The 6000-nt window shown below is 39.4% G+C and overlaps 1 protein-coding gene across 1 annotated transcript in view; it reads right to left on the reverse strand.

Annotated features, from left to right (window-relative positions):
* The window catches only part of LOC114649938 (protein furry homolog), a 471909-nt gene extending 466317 nt beyond the window's left edge, over positions 1–5592 (reverse strand). The window contains exon 1 of the mRNA XM_051927180.1: positions 5488–5592. The gene's annotated coding sequence lies outside the window, so the exon portion shown is untranslated. The remainder of the gene's footprint in view (positions 1–5487) is intronic.
* Positions 5593–6000: the final 408 nt, after the last annotated feature.

Below are 6000 nucleotides of genomic sequence, written 5' to 3' on the forward strand. Positions count from 1 at the left end.
TGCAGACAGTACTTTTTAAACCAAGAAACAAAGTTCTACACCTGAGTCCTACACTCTTTCTCACCCCCTTTGTCAGTAAACTCAACTAGTGCAGGGAAAGGAAGTTAATAAAACTTAAAACTAGTACTGGCCAATCGATTACAATTTTTAATCACAATTAATCGCATGATTATGTTATGCTCAAAATTTAATAATGAACTCAAAAGTAGTGTATTACGTGAATTTGGTTTGCAAGCACTTTAAACAAACAAGGTGCTTTTTAACAGCAGTATTCCCATTACATAGAAGCAGTTTACATGTATTTCTTATAAATCTCAACTTATACATTAATGTAATCAAATCAAATATAAAACAAAAGCTATTTGCCACTGCCAGGGGATTAAGGTTTTATCTAGTTTGTTATAGAAAAACAAGTTACCCTCAGAGTCCAGAGCCATGATCACAACATTATAACAGGCAGAAATATTTTTTTTTATCAGGAAGCGGCATAAACAGTTCATGTTCAGTAGCAACTCTTTGAGGGCTAATATTTTTTCCAAAACACTCAGTTTTCTGAAAAGCGCACAAAGCATTGGATTCACACATAAATCAACATAAAACGTCTGTTGCTGCCTGTTGTGCTTGCTGTCGGCGCCTGTTCGTAGTTTGTGGCAGCAGCGGCTGCATGGGGGGCGGCTCAACATCCAGCAGGAATGCACGGTAGGCTGGCTGCCTGGCTGTCTTTGTGAGACAGGTGCACGGGGGGTGGCAGTTGCAGTGAGACACAATATGGTTTGTACCTGTCCTTGGTAAGTGTCTGTCCTCCCAGGTGAACTTTGCCATAGGTGCATCAGCTACAAGATCGTGTTCATCACCACGATCAGCTGGGGACCGATCAGCTGATGCCGGTACCTCACTTTTGTTTTCAATCTACATCTCCAGATCACTTGCATCAAAATCGGAGTCCGACAAATAAGAGTCTGATTCAGCGATAATACGAAAAAAATTTTGCTTTGAACATTCACTTTGGTATCTCTCCACATGCCATTTTAGAAGCTGCTTGCTCTCTGATACTCATGCACACGCAGGGAATAGATGTCAAATGAACAAAGCTAACTTTCCTTCTAGCAAAAGCATTTCGAAAAGCACTGTAATAAGAAGATAACTGATCTCTATCGATCGCTAGCGAGACTGAGGCTTTCAAAATAATAATAATAACAAAAACTGCATTTATGTGCGATAAAATAATTGTCAGCATTAATTAATTAATATGTTAACATGATAATAACTGAAATAAACCACATCGGAATATTATGAAAGGTGCTTGGAATGCACTAGACATAATTACTGGACTCAAGTGATGCAGGGCACAGGTATTGGAAGGGAGTGTGGACATGTGTGACTCTGTTCTGCAGGTCCACTCCCTTCCATCTCCAGTTTCTTCCAATGGCCAGACCCCCACACCACCTCTACTGCACCAACAACTTCCCATATGTATTTTACACCGATCACTTCAACTGCTCTGGCCAGTGATGTTTCCACCTCTGACCAACAGTATGAGCTTTCCATAACTGATAACCTAGTGAGAAGACAATTGAGGAGGCTACACACAAGAAAATATGCCGGACCAGATGGAGTTTGACATTGATAATCACTTGGCCCTACTCCAGTTTGCCCATTGGACAAAGATTGGAATGAATAATGCAATTATTTATATGATCCACAAGGCTTATTCCAATCTGAACCAAGCTGGCAGTACTGTTAGGGCTTTGTTTTGATTTCTCCGAAGCCGTCATTACCATCAGGCTATCTCTGTTACAGGTAAGTTTAGGAATACAGTATGCTGATGACTGAGCCCATGGAGTCCTGGATAATGGACTATCTGTCCAGCAGACCACAGCTTGTGAGGCTCAAGGACTGTGATATGGAAGTGAGCACTACAAGGAACAGTCCTGTCACCTTTTCTGTTGACCTTGTACAACTCAAACTATAAAAATAACAGCAGGTTATGTAACTACTAGACTTGTGGAATAATGATGTATGTTTGCATAGCCTTACTGGAAACCACTTGCATATGAAATATTTAAGTCTGATATAATCAAAGATACAACACAATGAATATGCTTTGTTAATGGACATGAGTGCTCTCTACATTTCCTATCATTCCCAACAACAACATAACCTGAATGTCAAGAAAAAGAAGAACTCACTACTGATACCCACAAATAATTGTGCACTGGGAAAGAGGAATCTGATGTTTACACCTGGAAAGACAGTGATGTACTGGTCATCAACAGAGCCAGCTGGTTTGGTGTCTCTTGAAATACAGATGATGTGTAAACTGGCTTGGACTCATTACATTAATAACAATCTAAAAGAGTTAGTCAAGTAACTTTGACTATTTGACAAATACACATTTTGCTTAGTGTTTTATATGGTAATTAATGTTCATTTAAGCTAGTATATTTTGCAGCAGACATTTAATGGTATTATTGTCTGCACTCAATTGTACTGATTTTGGCTACTCTATATCACTTCCATGCATCCAACATTCTTCTAAACCTTTTTGAATTTAAGACTGTGGGGTGCTGGACTTCTTTTTTCTATTATGAGGACAACATAAAATAAATAGAATTTAATTTGTCTTTTTTTACAGAATAAAGAAAAATAAACCTTAAATTGCCAAATCTAAAAAAGGTAGAACTAACTCCAGATCCCCCACTCCTCATGACAGTCTTTTCAAGCCCTATTATTTCTTTGCAGTCTGTCATTGTCATTCCTCACTGTCCCCTGATCTCTTTCTCTCATGCTCTCTGTGTATGCAACATATACAGTAGCAAGAACCATGAGCCTCGGTGTGAATCTAAGTCCAGTGACTGTCTAAGTGGAATTTGACGTTGGACATTCTGCACATGCCAATGTAAGGTTTTCTTTATGTGCTACCACATCCCAGAAATGTGCACATTAGTTTAATTGATGATTTTCTTTTTTGTGTTTATGTGTGCATGAACATACCCTGCAATAGACAGGTACCATGCCCAAACTTGACTCCTGACTTGTGAATGCCAGATGTTGCCATTATTGCAAGTGGTCCACTGAAATTCTCAAATGAATTAAGCAGGTTTGAAGATGGATGGAAAGATGGATGGGTGTATGTACAGTACATACACTATCGTTCAAAAGTTTGGGGTCACCCAGAAATGTATATATTGATAACAGATATTGATACCATTTATTAGAAGGTACCATTAAATTGATTTAAAAATATAGTCAGGGTATTACTTGTGTTTATTTTGGCTTTTTCTGCTTGAAATCACTCAATTTAAATTTATTCACATACTGTATGTTCCATTTTCAGAAGCAATTCCTTCAGTATCCTAATAGTAAAATCCCTTAGATAATCATTAATTAGTCATGTTTACATGCCAAAAAGTTGTTCAAAAAAGACAGTAACATGCACCTTTGTATGAAATCTTCAGTTTCTTGGCAATCTGTCACATGCAATAGCTTTCATTCTGCAAGAAAAGGCAATAGACTGACATGTTTCTTAGGAAAGCTGTTTGATTTTGGCCATTTTTGAACCCACAACTGAACTTTAGGAATGCCAGTACCTTGCCACCCAAGTAAACAGAGTAGCAGGTTTCAGCACTGCTAATGCAATTACAGTAATGTTCATTATGAACACTAGTAATGCCTGAAGATTTCATGCAAAAGTGTCTCTTACTGTCTTTTTGGAACAAGGGTAAGAACAGGGAGTTTTCCAAAGGGAGTGGTGTTACTTAGAAGGATGTCCAAAAGTTTGCAAATGCCAAATTTAGTCCTTTTATTTATTTATTTTTTACATTTTTTTCAGTTCTTTAAAGAAATTCTAACTGTAAATTAACATTATAGTTGGTTTGCTGTTAAAGTTGCATTTACTTCCATCCATCCATTATCCAACCCACTATATCCTAACTACAAGGTAACGGGGTCTGCTGGAGCCAGTCCCAGCCAACACAGGGCGCAAGGCAGGAAACAAACCCCAGGCAGGGCGCCAGCCCACAAGCAGGGCAAACACACACACACCAACCCAGCACACACACTAGGGACAATTTCGGATCACCAATGCACCTAACCTGCATGTCTTTGGACTGTGGGAGGAAACCGGAGCACCCGGAGGAAACCCATGCAGACACGGGGAGAACATGCAAACTCCACGCAGGGAGGACCCGGGAAGCAAACTCAGGTCTCCTAACTGCGAGGCCGCAGCACTACCACTGCGCCACCGTGACGTGACGCCCTTGCATTTACTTTCTTAACTTTAAATATTAATAAATTATGTGATTTGGACAGGGGCATCCAAACCTTTGAACATAATTGTAAATTTTAATCAATTCTTCTTTTATGTCTGATAACATGTTGCATGTTGGTTGAACACACAAGTACAGTGGTTACTCTACATATATATCGATAACAAAATATTTATATGTTATAATTCATAAATCCATTACTTATAGAGTTCAAGGTAGCATGGAGCTAATTTAGGATTACCAATTAACCTGAACACAGGTGTCTTTGGATGTGGAACCACATATTTACTACATTTTTGTGTTTACAGTACATATAAATTAGACTACAAACCAAACTATGTGTAAGTTGTTTTAATTTAGTGTTTCATTCAGTTTAATCCACTTTTGCTAAATGCAAACGAAACCTCAATAATGAATGTTATCTTTCACGTGCAGGTGAACTTATCAATACCAAAAGGATTCCATCTTCAATCATAACAGTATTAAATGGATTACAGGCTACAGTAGATCCAAACATGTCCTATCCCTGAACTATGTGTGCCCAAACGTGGAAGACTCAACACTTACCAAAGTAGCGCAACCCGAATTGAGCCCTAAAACAAGCATCAGATTCCCAAAGTGAGATGCTCTCGGATTCGGGGTCTGCGCGCCCGTTTATCAGTTATTAACAGTAGATGAAACCTTTAGTAAAGTTGTCGGAGAATCATTTAGCTCGCACATTGATGGATGCCTCGTGCATCGTTATCTTCGACGCAATTCGTACATTCATAGTAAAACCTCCATCATGAAGGATGGTACTTTGTGGCGGTTACATCATAAAGGTAGACGGCTCTATCCAGCTACAAAAGCCGTTTACCGTTTCAAAAGACACAATGAAATACATTTCACAATATTTTATAACTAAAATAGTTCCACTTCACCAATAAAAAGCTTATTAGGTACCTGAGCCACTGGTTTGGGCTTATCTTAGGGCTTATCGTAGGGGGTAAGTGCACAAAGTTCCAATGTTTCCCACTGCACGGTATTAGTCGGATTCTACCACTAAAAGAAATACGCCGGTGAAAGCAACATATCTACTTAGCTTGGGGAGAAATGGTTGCTCCTCTTCTGAAAAATATACATTAATATTTCATGAAAATCGTCTTACGTGTTACTGATGCGTGCAAGTGATAAATTATCCCAGAATATTAAGAAAAGAAAAGCGTATTGTTATTTTTACCGTGTGCTTCTCGTGTGCTGCGCACTTACGGTTCCATTTCTTGCTGCTGAATACCTCACTCTTATAGCATCTCGTCTCGCTCTTGACAAGGAGCTGCTTTTTTTTTTTTTTTTTTTTTTTTGCTTTCCTCGCAGAACCTGAAGGTATTAAACCCCGCCCCTTAGCAACAAAGGCAACGCGCCTGATTGATGCAACGCTCTCTGCTAGTAAAATCACACAGCTCGTTGGTTGGCTGCGCACATCTCAATCACGCCCGCTCGTGTGTGAGCCTGTGTGAACGAGCGTTGTTTGCGCGGGTCTGCTCACTCGGGCACGCGCGTGTGGCACACCTGGTGCGAGGTGTCGCTCTTTCTGCGCATCTTTTGATCTTTCTGTCTTTCATCACTTTGTGTTTTAAGTTGAACGGCTTTAAACGTGTTCATTCATTTAAATTAGCAGAGGCATTCAGCACTAGTTCCAATCGACGGACAGGCAATTTTGTAGGGTTTGAGTATATCCGTAAATTCAATACTA

The sequence above is a fragment of the Erpetoichthys calabaricus genome, chromosome 4 (genome assembly GCF_900747795.2).
Source record: "Erpetoichthys calabaricus chromosome 4, fErpCal1.3, whole genome shotgun sequence".
In the NCBI taxonomy this organism is placed as follows: domain Eukaryota; kingdom Metazoa; phylum Chordata; class Cladistia; order Polypteriformes; family Polypteridae; genus Erpetoichthys; species Erpetoichthys calabaricus.